Source organism: Amyelois transitella, chromosome 16 (genome assembly GCF_032362555.1).
Source record: "Amyelois transitella isolate CPQ chromosome 16, ilAmyTran1.1, whole genome shotgun sequence".
Taxonomy (NCBI): Eukaryota; Metazoa; Arthropoda; class Insecta; order Lepidoptera; family Pyralidae; genus Amyelois; species Amyelois transitella.
Window position 1 is genome coordinate 3,497,553 of NC_083519.1, and position 15,909 is coordinate 3,513,461.

Here is a 15,909-nt window from a genome sequence, read left to right on the forward strand (position 1 = left end):
TCAACTTTGGTCGACAAATAACTGTCATAAAATTTTCCTTACCCTGAATTTATCAAGGCGAGAAATAAATTATGAATATAAACATTACAAGATGACTAAGCGTAGCGGACCTTGTGTTCGCGTTCGCTGAGGAGACTAAATAAAGTCAACAAAAAGTTATTATGGCATGTCAACACACCGAGCACCTACCTATTCGGATGCTCGTAAACGCCTTATGAAAACTGAATGAAGGTCGCGCATTACTGCATAAAAGCAAAACTCCACTAAACATTTTTGTTCCTCATTTTAGGAAAATAACATTACCATATCATTTCACGACAACACCACCACATTAAAAAGATATGCCTGCGATGCATTCACGTTTAGGTTACTTTTAAGGATTCCGATTCTTTTTTTATTTTATGAAGCGAAAATTATACCAAAATGTATTTAAACTGCAGTAAAACTTTTATTTATAGCCTGATTAGCTATCATCGCAATTGATCTGTGAGTCCTTTCCTGAAGTAATAATTACGTCAATCTTATTCCACTCAGGTTTTCGCCAACGCCTTATTGTTCTATCGTTTCCTGATTGATTTATCGGAATTAGAATAAGTACACACACCTACATAGTGATGTCATACTACTAATATTATAACTTCTTTTTACACTAGTAAGTTCAAGCTGAACCAAAATATACAAATGTATATTAATAAATTCGTGCCCATAAAAGCCACAATCGGCTTGTGTGATCCAAGGGTGCTAAAGTTGGTTTATTTCATCGTATATTTGCGATTTGAAGGAAGCGACTTTTTGAAATAGATTAATTAATAACAATGCTGATATTTTTACAAGCTTCTCTTCTCGTGCATTTCTAAAAATCAGTCAAAGGAAAGGCCAAAAAGCTTGGGATTATTCTTTAAGGCGATGGGCTAGAAACCTTTCACTTATACGAATGTCAATTTCATCTTGTAAGTTCAAACTCTTCGATAACAGCTGGATCTGTCTACCCCGTAAATGATAAGAAAAGGAACTTATTTGAAAGACAATATTTTTTTAAATGTATTATACAGCATATAACGTGATAGTACTCGAAGTCATTGTCCCGAAAACCCCTCGGAGGGATCTGCCGCATCGCTAATTGGATAATCGCATGCATCTGTTTGGCAATACACACGCAGTAACGTAATAAAAGCTTTTGTTTATCATGCTATATTACATTCGCTTCACACTTAACAAAGCGCCCGTAATAGCTTTCTCACGAATAGCAACAAGGTCAGGGTTTGCCCACACTGTAAAGCTTCGAATTGATTCAGTTTTACTTCCAATTTAGTATTTTTCTGTTTCGCTTCTATATTCACTTAGCGGTCATCTCATCAGCGAGATTTCGATAATGATTTCATAAATCTAATAAACTGTTCACTTTGATCATAAAAATGTGAACGCAACAACGTTTTTATTTTCCCCAGAAGTGAACTCATTAAAGGAAATTTACAATTTCACGAAGCGTGTAAACCCCGCCACATTTGGCGTTGTTCTCGCTGACAGCTCTACTGCAATTCATTCTGGTTAATTGACTTTTGCTGAATTTACCTGCCTCATTTTGGACGGGCTTACACGCTAATGTAATTCAGTAATTTTGTTAACTTTATACTCCATCATTGTGAGTTACTCGTTATGTATTAGTTCGAGACGTAAATAACATTTGATGATGTATATTCTGTAGATGAAACAATAGAGATGAGCAGACAATGGAAGCAGTAACTCGTAACGCCACGCCTTCTGTCTGACCATAAAATCACATCCTTGGTCCGGGGAACCTTTTCTCGCATGACAGATCTTCCGCAATGTCAGAACCACGCACCGTGCACTTTGAAACGTATCACATTATTCTTTTTTGTTCTCGGCGAAGTTTATTTTTACTTTGGTATTATAAACGCACGCACGTATGTATTTGCTTTCAATATCCATTCCAATCCTTTCGGCCGATGTACGTAAAATTCGCGCCTATTTAATTTTGTAATCAATTAGCTTGACGTGTGTCGCATCTTATGATGTCAGTGTCTTGTCCTCACGCCATGATGTATTGAATGGGAGGTGCAACATTCTGTATGGGCCCGGTCCGGTCACGTGGGGCTGCGGATCCGCGTTGGTGCGGAGGCCACGGTGGGCGCGACCAGTCTTCAAGTTCAAGGTCCACGCGGCTGACTCTCGGTCGGCTGTGCTCTGCTCTGTATTTAATTTGCCGACTAATTGATTGCTCGTTCTCTTTGATGTGTCCCGTTTATTAGTTCAATCAATATGTCACCGTTCCAATTTTGCTTCATATTTAAATATTTGTAACAAAAATTATGTCATTATTTGACCTTCCATATATATGTGTAGTGATTAAGCATTTAAAATATTTCACCAATGTATAGCATATTTCCTGATTCTCTTAACAAGATGACACATAGATATGAGCATAAGCATTGTTTTATTACAGCGTATAGAAAAATATTTATGTAGATTAGACAGATTCGTTGGAAATGTTTGTTATTTTCCTCATTATCTTTTTGTTTTTATTTCATAATTTTATTATCACAGGCGAAACAATAATTAACAAATATCGAAAAAAAATAGTTTTTTTTAAATAGCTTTCATAACATAACATGCAACTACTGTACTGTTGATTTTTTGGACACAAGATATACTGCGATATTTTCGTAAAAAAATGCGTAGTTTCTGATAATCAATGTAAACAAGCAGGAGGTAGTTACGTATGTTTTTGTATTGTCATTGAATTAGCTATTGTTTTCTGAGAAAACAAAACTAGTTTGTCGTCATAGAAAAACACCTTATTCGTTTTCATGTTTTGAATGCAATACTTTGTTGAAATATGTATAGGTAGATGTGATGATAATGTAATACATGAATATAATCACGTATCCCTTGTGGGGTAGACAGAGCCAACAGTCTTGAAAAAACTGGAAGTTTAGTTGTGTATGTCAATTGGGATTAAAATAGCCCATCGTCTAAAAGAAGAATCCCATGTTTATTAGCATTTCCCTTGATTGTCTTTAAAAATCTACACGGAAAGATAAATAGCTTGCACATACTATGTTTCTTCTTTACTATCAGACCATCATGGAAGCTAATATTATAGATATTTGTTTCTCAACATTAAGAGGGTTAGCAGACGTTCGTATCTGGCTCCAAGTGGAAATCGATAAATGGTTTTTATCGTGATCCTCACCTTGGAGTCACGTGTCTCACGTCTGACTCATGTCGCGGTGCGCAGTACATCATTATATGTTCTCATAAACACACTGTTTATTGCGTCGTCTGCCCTACACATTAACTAACTTCATATGTTTAGGTATACTTATTACAGTGAGTAAGCCGCTTACCCACATTACTCGATAACACCATCTCGCACCACATTGCACAACTCTACAATTTGTTTACATGAACTACTTAACCACAGAATTAACTTGTTCACGGAACTAAAGAGCGTCCTTCGAGATTTCAATTCGATTGATAGATCTTATAACTGAGAATCGACTTCGCCACAATTTGATTTACGTCGACAAATTGAAAAGGGAATGCTATGATAGTTTGGTAATGTGGATAGGATGAATGTGTGGTGACATATCTATGCCACAAGTCATAAAAACAAAATCACGCTACGCTATTAGTCAAAAAAAGCGCAATGTCTAAATCGCGCAAGCAATGATTTCACGGATTGGAGCATACAACCTCCGACACAACATCGTAGGAGGTTGTATATAGGTTCTCCAGGTATAACACCTAGTCCGGCGGAAGTTCTCTTTGGTGGTGATCGAGCCGGACCCTCATTCCCGCTACAAATGAAAGCAGGTCGACTAAGAAAATGTACAAGGGGGAGTGTGAATGGAAAATTTTGGATGGGAAGACGAAACGTACTACCTTGATTAAATCGGAGACGTTCTGGCAAATTGTCAGGTTAAGTGCACGAAACCGATAAAGCAAAAGAAGTATGTAGAGATCGTGGCAAGCGGAAGGATGTAGTCTCGGCTTAGATTGGGCACTTAACACTAAATTTAAGGTCGGATGATCTTGCTCATCACATAGTTAGTTATCAATTAATCGAATTGGCCGACGATGCGCGACTCGAGCCCCGTGTCTGCCGCCGGGATGATTAATATCCGTCGGGAGAAGGTCGCGCGAGGCCCGTGACGTCACCTCCGCTAGCGCTCTACTTCCGCTCACCATACGTGTAAATTAATTACTATGCGACTTACAGTGAGCCTTATACAAAAGTATACCAACTTCGTATTGTAGACGTATCGTAGGTGGTATACTAATGTTGCCCACTGTACTCGGTATATTCAAAGCACGTTACGACAGCGGCGGTTTTAACACGTTATGTACGGCTCGTTATAAAATACTTAATAAAAATACTCGGACGGTTTTGCGTATCGTCTTGTTAACGGCGCTTGGTTTCCTTCATATACCTAAGTAGGTATCGCTTGCATTTCTCAAAGATGCGTGCGCGGTGCTTTAGTAAGATCGAACCACGTGTGTAGATATACTTGGAGTATTAGAACAATAGGATTGCTCCATTAATCGAGTGCAGTTTGCTTTCCGCATTGACGTGCTCTTCACCGTTCGGCCGGCATAATGAGATCGGTGCTTCTCATTTCATGCGGCCGGGCTTCGCTCATTGTGCCGTGCCGCGATCGCTCTAACGAACCGTCTAAGCCCCTTGCCTATTCCCTTGTAATAATTATATAAGTAAGTAAATTTAGCATAAAAATATCTTAGCAATACTAAACTACCAAACAAATTAACCAAGTATTTATTTTGATATAGAGCTCTAACGAACCGTCTAAGCCCCTTGTCCATAACCTTGTAATAATTATATAAGTAAGTAAATTTAGCATAAAAATATCTTAGCAATACTAAACTACCAAATAAATTAACCAAGTATTTCTTTAGATATAGAGCAGCAATATTGATTTTCAAGGTAGGTATTTCGACCTAAATATCCGTTGATGTCTTCTTATCAGGTATTCCGACTACATAATCGCAAAATATTTGCTGCTTAATATAACTTAGTACATGTTCTTTCGAGGAAGTCGATGCTTCCGGGGTGTTCGATTGATTTTATCAGTAGTAGTCAGTTTCTTTGATGTAATTTTTCCAGTAGTTATAAAATATATTGAACAAAAAAAAATGTAAACACGCGTTTCGTACATACATAAACACATTAATTGAAAGCACTATCATTATCGCAGCTTAAAATAGAGTCCAATCCAATGACATTGATTGAGGTAAAAAAATCGGATGCAACGCATCACCTGGCAGATGGCAACGGCAGCTGCTTATATTTTTTCCGTTCTCTACTCACAGCGTAACCGACGGCGAGATGCATTGTGCACTGAGGTATTATCCTTATACACTTTGTATTATGATCTTAGTTTCGGAGTTGAACTTCGTTTCGACCTTCAATGTGTTTTTTACGTAGTCTTAAAGAGGATTTCAAAATTACGCAGTTCCGTCCAATAATCACGATTCGGCGTGTTAGCGCGTCATTGTTTTCGTAAATACGACAAATTGACAAGACGTAGAATACTCGATTTTGCGTCGGGGAAGTAAATGTAAAAAGTTACCTCCCACTTAATATGTCGTCGCTTTTTTGCATTTCGTATTACTTTTATTATTTGGTTAGTGGGCGTTCGTCTACGGCTGTCGTCGTCTCAAAACAGGGGATTTCGAAATAACGCAATTCCGTCCAATAATCACGACTCTTAACGCTTCATTGTTTTTGTAAATACGACAAATTCGTGAAAATAAAAACGTGGAATACAAGCCTTGATTTAGTTGCCTTCCTCTTAATATCTCGTAGCGTTTCTTCATAAGTCTTACATTTGAGCGTTTGGTAATAGGGTTCGTCGACGGCTCCAGGCCGACCCGTCGTGTCGCATCTCCGCGAACCGGGACGCCATTCCTGACCTACATCACGAGATCACAACGGGGAGAGGGGGTGGTCTGGGCCATCGCCAACTCCTTCACTGCATTTTAGACAAACAATCAAATGAATGGCTTTTTAGTGCATGCACAGTTTTGTTTTAGATTTTTGACGTCGCATAGTAAAATGTTTTGATGTAGGTAAGTATCACAGGTCTAAGTGTACAATTCTATCTATGGTCATGGTTGAGACGGTCTTATATTCCGAGTAATAACCCCAAAACAGGCATCCTTTGAGATCATCGGTATCTAGTTCCACACATAATTCACATGATTTCAATATATGAATGATTAAGCAACGTAATATTCAATCCGGACGGAGCTTCAATAGGTATTCTTGTCTTGATTTGAATTTCAAATCGCTATATCGACGAATGTCAATAAAGTTTATTCACAGTCGGGCCTGTTCCGACGCAGTCACCGTCAACATCCATAACATGTTGTTGTGAAGATCATTTGTTCCGGCACGTTGGCTTCCAACATTTTGTTTGCAAAATTATATTTTGAAGCTCAAGCTTTAGGCAATTGATACTTTTCACGCTCAAATAAACTCTTTATTGTCTTGTTCGTGGCTCGTTTAATTACCAAGTTCAATGTTTCAAATTGAAATGGACGCCACTGACATTTCCTAATATAAGTTACTTTTTTAACGATGTTGAATAATTTTGAGCTTTATTACATTAGTTATATTACATGGAGATGGCTAAAATATTCAATTTAAAAAACTGAAAATTTCGTATTAGAGATTTAGAGTATTGGATTTTCACTGGTGAAAACTAGGTGTCTCGTTAGAATGCGGCGAGGCGTCGGGTGCCGCTTTCTGTGTCTCGTTTCGGCGTCAATTGTGTAACCGTCGCGGACGCTCCAAATTGATTGTATTTTATGGTTTTCCGATACTTCACCCCACCTGAACTTCCCTCTTTCAGAATGTATGCCGTTTAATGCATTTAAATAGCAATATTTTGAGCCGTATCGTTCTATACCCACAACAAAGTTATTTCGAAGTTGCCAAGAGTTAAGACATTACACGTGTATGTAACAAACTCATTAAGTATATGGTAATTATAACAAAGATATCAAAAGTTACTTAGTATGTAATGAATGAGTAGCGTTTCCCTGCCTATGGTGTACCTACTTTCATTGAAATTACGAATGTATCGCAACAAACTTCCTTTGATAAATATTTGAACAGCTATCAAAGAAGAGATAGTACCAACTCGTAAAAAGTAGGGATGGGATCAATCCGAGAGACTGATCGACACTGCGCACGCAAATATGTCCGTAGATAAGAATTATTTATGCATTTGAGATAGGAACAGCCTGTACTACACATATCATAGAGGAGTAATTTTCTACTATTTAAAATGGCCTTTAAAGAAGCATACGCAATGCGAGAACTATCAAGTCAAAATATCTCATCAATAAGTTTAGTATCCCGTACACTCTGCCGATTATTTCCCTCAGTTCATCCCCGGTTTTAAGTCCATTGGCTCGCTTATCAACTTTCACAAGTCGTCTAGCCATTTCTTGTCCGCCTTTTTTACCTGGTTCCGGCGGGTGAATTCAGATAGTCTATAAGCTTCCGTAAGATGAAACATCACTTCAAAATGTATACCATAATCCATAGGGTAGGCTATTGCCAATGACAGTAATCAAAACTTTGCGTGCAATGGATGTTAAACACTAATTGTTTGTAAAGAACCTCCCTCGATAGACGGAATCTTGACAGGTATCAAAAAAGCATTTCGCTTCTAAAAAATTATGTATCTGAAATTAATGTTGTGCTTACATAAAATGAATCTCTGCCATACGATACCATACGATGCGTTGTATGCGGACAATAGGATACGCATCGCTGATGTCGGCATTAATATGCGCTTTACTGATCACACACGGATGACCAAATTGACTGTTGCAATGGAATTGTCTTTAATTATGTAACCGTCTGTCTCGTTTTTGTAATAGAAGAAAATATTGTAATAAAAATAAATACCATCATTTTAGTTATTGACGCGAGACTACAATTATTTTAGCAATTTCATTTATAAATGAGACATTAAGACAGAAGTAATTGTATGAAACGATAGGTAAATATCCTTTGCAGACCATGAAATGACTGCAGAATTATTAAATAGAGATAGTAGGTAGGTACTATGTATGTAATATACAAGTGTTCTAACTATTCAGCATTAATTTGGAGCTGTGTAATCGTATGCATATTATCCCGGCCGCGTACTTGGGAAAATCCGCAACACTGCAGCTGGCGGATTGTTTGTGATGCTAAACCTGGATTATGCTGACCGCTGTTGCTTTAAATTCCGGCCTTTAGTGACCTCATATCTGAATTCCCACATGAAATTTCTCTTCTTCCTCTTGCCGTTAATTTCGGTCAATCCTCACCTCTCGAAAGGAGCCTGGCGTCCGCCTTTTGACCAAGATTTTGATTCGATAACGTTTTTACCCAAACTACTCCCGTCTGATCTCCACACCGTTTAGGATTATGCTAATCGGTGTTTGTTTAAATCGTGGCCTCTGATGACCTCCCAACTACCCGCATGACATTTCTAAAGGTCACCATTTCAGGAGCGCACAAATGTAGAAAATTGAACAAGACGGTCCAATGGCCCTGATGTAATTAATACATTTTTATTTATATCTATAGACAGAGGTAAAGGTCGGTGCTCATCAAACCTTTATACTATTAAAAATAGACTTTTAATGTCACGCTCAGTCGAGTACTTAGTCTTGTGATTACGGGTCGTGTCCACTGCAATGTCCTGAGAGAGGGTTAAAGACCGCGCTTTGAAAAATATGAGGGTTTTATATCATCTTTTATAATTTTAAATATAAAAAACATATTCTCACACTAAATAAATATACTTCTTTTAATACTCACAGTTCTTTAAAGAAAGACCACTACTGGTGGAATATTCTCGATTGTTACATTCATGGATAGACCTTTATAGAGGAGAAATACGTGAGTAACACATAGAAAGCCTTGAACACCTCCAGTCTAAGTCAAACTTTAAAACGGACCACTGATTTTTCTTCCTCATTAATCCGCCCTGCAATAATATATCCTCGTTATTATATACATTTTTAAAACTTAAGAAGATAAACGCAAATATAAAAATCAAAAACTAGACACTTCCACGGCCTGACGTGACATGTAATATTGTGATTAATGATGTTTCACTTATACGGTGACAAGATCAATTTAAAGCTTTGTTTATTTTTGTCTTATCATCGCAAAGAAAAAATAATATTCGGCTTTATGTTTCCCCCTTGTTTGATTAGACGGAAGATATTTGTCGAGAGGATGATCTGCTTTCAAATAATGATAAATGTTATCCACGTCAATGACGGCTGGCGACGAGCCAATATGTCGCAACTTGTTTACGACACACCAGTTTATCAACTGCGATGCGGCACTTGTGGGAGAGTGGTATGGAGTAATTATCGCTCAATTTACTCATTATATTGTTGATGAGTATTGTTAACAAACCTTGGTTCGGTCCAAAAGGACCAAAACTAAAAATTGTCTTATTTTTCTCGTAACGTTGCGTAAAATGAGAATTAACATTCTTTAAGTATTCATTACAAAATCTACAGTAACAAATTCATAAGTGACACGGCATTACTACCACATTACGTCGTATCAAATGACCGGTTTTCATAAGTTTGCTACTCAGTCCAGCTCATATAGTATTAATTGCTCGCACTCCCGTTTTGTGGTGTCCCGCGCTGCACCAACTCATTTCCAGCCTGAATACGCGCCATTTGCCCGCTCAAATGGAACAGCCCAGCCTCCTTTGACCCTTTGATGCTTACAATTTCCAGTCACTGGTGATGCTAAAAACGCTATGGTACGTTACATGTCTAGTCATCGCTTTGACAACGGCAGTGCTTGTCATCACGATGTAAAAGTACAGTAATGATCGGTAACGTAGGAATGAATGAAGGTGACTCGGTGTTTTAATGCAAGATGTATTGTTTAGTTACAATTTGTACCAATGCGCAATGTGATCTCAAAATTAGCTATCCTGTTATTGAGGTTTTTATGATTTTTCTAAGTATTAACAGCAAATTGACCATATATCAGATATGGTATTTTATACTCAGTTATATGTAATTTCAATTGGCAATCCATAATAACATGTTATTCATTCAAAACGTCGTCGAATTATTTCCTTCGCTCGGAAACTTTTCTAAGCGGAGAAAAAATAAACCGGGGCAGCAGACATTCGAGAAAGTGCGGAGATTCCCTTGAATGTCGTCCCGTTCTTAGACGGAAGACATCATTTCTCTCGAGCCAGCTGCGATGACTGTATGAATGTGGGCAGTTAAAAGGCAACCCTTTCGTGTTTGCCAAAGCCCTTTTTTTCACCTGTACTTACTGTACCTGTTCGGAACACCTGGCTGTTTAAAATCATATTTACGCCACCGAACCTGTATTTCGTACTTGAGAGTTCACGTCGTAGGTTCATGTTTTAGGCTTAACCTTATTATAATCTTTAGAACAGCTAGGAGTGACTATGTGAACAAAAAGCTATTTCCAATAATCAACTTTTTTGCTTAGGCTCTACCTTTATAAAAAACAATATCGAGAATTCCATATACAGTAGTAGCAAAGTTTATCTCAACTGTATTAAACTTAAGCGTGCACGCACAGAAAGGAAACTGCATTTGACTGATTTAAATATATTATAACTTACTTGGTGGTTTCTTTTCCAACAGGGGCGGCGTAAAATATCGTTTGTGACCTCCCAAGTGTAAATCAATTTGCCCTAATTCAATATAAGTAGCAAATTATAATCCTTGAGAATAAGACAATAAGAGTTACTTTCGGGGGAAGCTTTCAACGGCCGATCCCGACGAAATATCCGCCACCTACTTTATTGCGATGTGATAAAGAAACTCGGGGAAAGAAGTAGTGGATAAAATTGAGTTAGACTTGAAATTACTTACATATCAAATACTTTCGTCGTATTGTTTTATTTTTGTTAAAATTTACACGAGAAGTTAAGTTCCTGCTTTATTTTATCACATATTAAGTTATTTTAGTAGCGAAGTGGAAATAACATGAATATCGTGAAAAAAGAAATTGTCTGTTTAAGTACCGATGCAAATACCAGACAGAACTACTCATTTCATACAGTTTCCATCAGGGGCCACACAATACAGTTCATGTTATATTGTTTCTCTGCTTAAATGTTATTACAGTTACCATGGTAATAGTATAGGTATATAATATAGGTACACACAATAGGTCCGTCGAGTGACTTGGAATAGTGTTAAGTGTCCGCGGCGACACCAGCTTGAGAGTAACGCCTGGCCCCGCCACAAGTTTATCTTGGCCCGGCCACCCGTCGGCGCCCTACTTAGCCCTATAGAATTTCCAAGAAGCCAACTTATTGTGGAACTCTACCGGCCGACGACGACACTCGCTCTGGTTAACCAGGGTTTACAAAACGCGAGCCTGATTTTACAAATAGTGGAAAATAGTGGCGAGAAAAATCCAGTTTTACTGACTGTTCCAAATTTAAAATTGAAAGCGGTCGTCTGTCAAACGCAGTTGTTTCACAGTATCTGGACACGCGCAATATCGAAACTAGCTAGGTATTACAATGTGAATTTATTTTTACATATCAATCATTGCAACAAAAAGCGGGCAGTTTTGTAAAATTGCACGAGTGCATTGAAATATATTCAATTCATTCTCTTATCGTAAATAAATAAAGCTGTGGCTATAATTATAAAGCTATATGATATCAAATACAGTTTCAATAAGTAATAATTTTCATTTTCAATTATTATATAGAAGTGCATCCAAAATATTCAGATCTAAAAAAATACTAAATTTCGCAGTACAAAACGCTATGCCAAGACAAATAATAACGTATTTCCCTGTGTTATTGTATTACTCTATGTCGCAGAGTTTTCCAAATGAAGTTTACCTGTTGATATATATCCTGAATAAATACAAAGGTTTCTCTGCCCTAGTTCACGACTTTCTTTACATTTTCATTTATTATTCGCAAGGATCGCAAGTACAGGAAATTACATACAATATTTCCGGCCGTGTGCTCCGCTCGGTAACATAGTGATAAATGACGGATTCATTCAACCGTTTTCTGAAACATGCCAATATTTTAGTTGCGACAACTGGAAATATGGGATGATTTTTTGTAAACTTATAAAGTGAATGTGTACATTGTGCAATTGAATATTTCTAGTTCCTATTTTTATAAGTGCTGCTAAGTAATAAGAACTACCAGTTTGAGCTTTTTTTTTTTTTATTTATTATCATTCCAAAAAAAACATCAATTACAATGGTACACATAATGCATTAGGTTAAAACCACAAAGGTTTGTTGTGTACTAATGCAGTTAAATACATTTCAAAGTTTTGTTGACAGTTACATACGTAAGAAAAAATAAAATAAAATAATAATAAACAACGTTACTAAGGTAGTTAGGTATTTAAAACATTTTCACAAAAAATATTTATCCATATTTTCTACAAAATACTCTTTAAGCTTAGTACCCTTTGCCACAAACAGCGAACAAACAAAATCATATTTATTAAGTCTACGTCGTCAATGAACAGCCAATCAAATAAACCATCAAATGAACTACTTAATTTTGAAACTGACAAAAACTGCAAAACTATACTTACCAATTACTATTATACTTTTAAATGATGATTGAACTTTCGAAATGACTTCTATTGCATTATGTTGCCGTTACAAAATCCCTCGGCCGTCTTTGATAGAAAGGTACTGTAGTTAGGTAACTGATTTCAATCAAGGAATTTCCAATAAAGCGGTAGCTATAACTGTTACATTATTTTTCTTTTTCTGTAAGAATATGTTTCTACTTAGTTATTTCGACTTTAGTCTTTCATTTTAAATTATAAAATCAGGCGTCTGTTTCCCCGTCAATAATGTACGAGTGTACATATATACAAAAAAACATTTCTTCCAATCTTATCTTTAAGTACATTGTTTGGCGTTGATAAATGGGTGGATTACTTTATGAGTATTTATTTCATCTAGAAGACTCGCCTGGGGAGTTGAACCCGGCCTCCCTTGCTTGACGTCACGGGTGACGTCTAGACCACAGAATACAGAAATTGTCTAGACTATAGACGCAGTAAGGAAGACCCAGGACAGTGCACCCTGATCATTAAACCCTTGCATATTCAATATATGTTTCTCGGCTCACATCAAATAATTATCTATAATACATGCAATATAAAGAACAGTAAAAATATTTTGTCTGAACATTAAGTGATTTTTACTGAAGGGATACTTATAGAGAAGAAAAGAAAACAAAAAAAATATTGTTTGCATGTTTGTGTGTATGATCGTGCTAATCTCCGAAAGTTCCTACTTACTACAATCAATTTGTAATGAACTCAAGGCATGAATTTGTCCGTATTTCACGTCAGAACCATTGAACTGGTCTTCATGAAATTTTGCATACATATAATGTGAGTGTGTGAGAATGACATATGCGCACATTTAACGCGGGCGGAGCCGCGGGCCGAAGCTGGTAGAATAATAATTACCTCGAAAACGTATACCTTTGAATATTTCGGCAATTCAGCAGAACTAAGGGCCAAGGTGACATTATAAAGGTAATGTGCGAGGTTGAAGGGAGCTAAGTACGGAGCAATGACCTCTCACCCCTAGTTTTCTTAACGCACCCGAGCCTGCGTGCGACCCTAAGACGATTTTGGAACATTTTCATATTTGATAATTTAACAGAAATAGAATATTCCAGGGCTTCGGATCCTCCTTCAAATAGAATTGAACGAAAATATTTGAAGTATCAGAATGTTGATTTTTCGCGTGGAAACTAACTTTAATAGTATTATTCCAAGGAAAAGTACCTAACTTATTTCATATTATGCTTTTAATAAAAATTATTCCCTGCAAGATGTAATAAATAGGTGCTTAGATGTAGTTTCTTTGTAAAGTGTATCACTTAATTATATGATAAATAGGTATGCAGTCATGGCATAATTGATTAGGCGACCCGACGCTGACCTGCCCTCGTTTTTATTAATCCCTGTCCAACACAACCATTGCTATGTAAATTTTTAATCAACCTTGATTTCGATTCACATGAGTTCTTTTGTTCAATAATTAAAATCAAATCAAAGCTATCCTGTAAGATGAATAAATTAAAAGATACTAATAAATTAGTTTTATGAGTGCATAAAATATAAATAAAGTTAAAAATCTTATTCTAGCACACTTATTTATTGGGCGCCAGCTGCTTCTCTTTTCTTATGTAGATTGTAAGAGACAGTCAAGGGAAAGGCTTAATTAACTCAACTCTCTTTGCGATGGGCTAGCAACCTGTCACTATCTGAACTCCATTGCTAAGCCATACAGCTGAACGTGAGTGTTTTCGAAGCTGTTGGTTTTGTCTACCCCGTAAGGAATAATGACTTTATATACGTATGTTTGTATTTGGTGTAGAACGTCGCCATAGAAAAGTAATGTGTCTCCCTCGTGCCGTATTTGAAGGACCATTTCTCTTGATAAAAGATGAATGTGGATCGTTTATCACTAAGCAGGTGCTGTTCTGTTAATCCGAAAGTACTTCACGTACACGTGTCTTCGACATTTTCATTAAAGTCCTTGAAATAATTTTTACGCCCTTTTTCCTATGTTGGAATAAAAATAGAAGTACAAAATCCATAAAAAATCCATACTATGATGAAAAAATTGTGAATATGGTAGTTTGGAGTAAGAAGTAGTAAATTTTCACGCGGGCAGAACCACGGGCGAAAGATAGCGAGATTATAAAATATTGAAAATGTAAATGCTAAAAACATTCTTCTTATCCTCATTCTGGGAATCAGATTAGCACACGAGATAATTGGCCCCTTTGATATTCATATCTCTTGGCACGGGATCTACAAGCGGGAATATTGGAGGTTGGAGGGTGCTCATTTTATGGCCCGCAACGTGGAATTTATTAATATTGCACGGAGGATTATTTATGTCGAGCCGTGACTAGCCATACTGACGGGCAATTGCGTACCTTACAGTATGTCGAGTCGGGAATGACCTTCGTTTCCTCCCACTGAGTACTTCGTCTGGGCCCCACCCAATTTACCTCGGTGCCATAATAGTAACAATGAACAAGAACGTTTTCCCTTTTTTCCGAAGTAGCATCGGGCGCTTTAATACGGCTCGGAACTCGAATAAGAGCCAAGGAAAAGGAAGAATAAAGAAGTTAAGGATATATATTATGCGAACTTATTCTCTTGAAACATGGTCCTAGAAAATGGTGAGATTTACTTTTTGAGTGTAGAACGTCTTAAACTGAATAAAATGATTCTCTTGTAACTGCAATAATTTATCTTGAACCGAATGCAACATTGCAGAATATCGATTATACAATACAACGTATGCCCTTATCATTTCTAAAGATCTCAACGCGATAACTTCGCTGAGCCACGTGCCTAGGTTTCCATGAATGTTCACATCACTGAAGTGCCCATTTTGCCCTCGACTGCTTGTCGGCGACCATCCTGAATATTTATAAGCCTAACTCCCACTAGGGTCGCTAATGCGGATTTATTATATAATTTTGCCGTTCACCCCGCATTGACCGAAATTAGTTTGGAAGTCCCTCAATCAGCATATTTCGCAAACATTTAAATTGTGTTTTCAGTTGCTACTGCGACCATTTCAGTTTAACGCTCCGATTTTAATGTCGGCCCTAAAATGTAATTGTAGCAACTCTGTGTCATTATTATTTGGTAGCGGGGCCATACTCAAGCGAAATAGCGTCGTTATAAGAGCGTATTGCCCCACAATAACAGCCATTTCGGACTTAACCTAAATAGCACAATAGATTCGCGCATGTAATCAAGAAACCTGTGCATTTGGCAGCCGACGTAATGTGCTTGTATTTG

General features: G+C 37.2%; 1 protein-coding gene across 1 annotated transcript in view; it reads left to right on the forward strand.

The window, feature by feature from the left end:
- The window catches only part of LOC106129680 (tyrosine-protein phosphatase non-receptor type 9), a 49,586-nt gene that overhangs the window by 18,524 nt on the left and 15,153 nt on the right, over positions 1–15,909 (forward strand). The gene's annotated exons all lie outside the window — the stretch shown is intronic.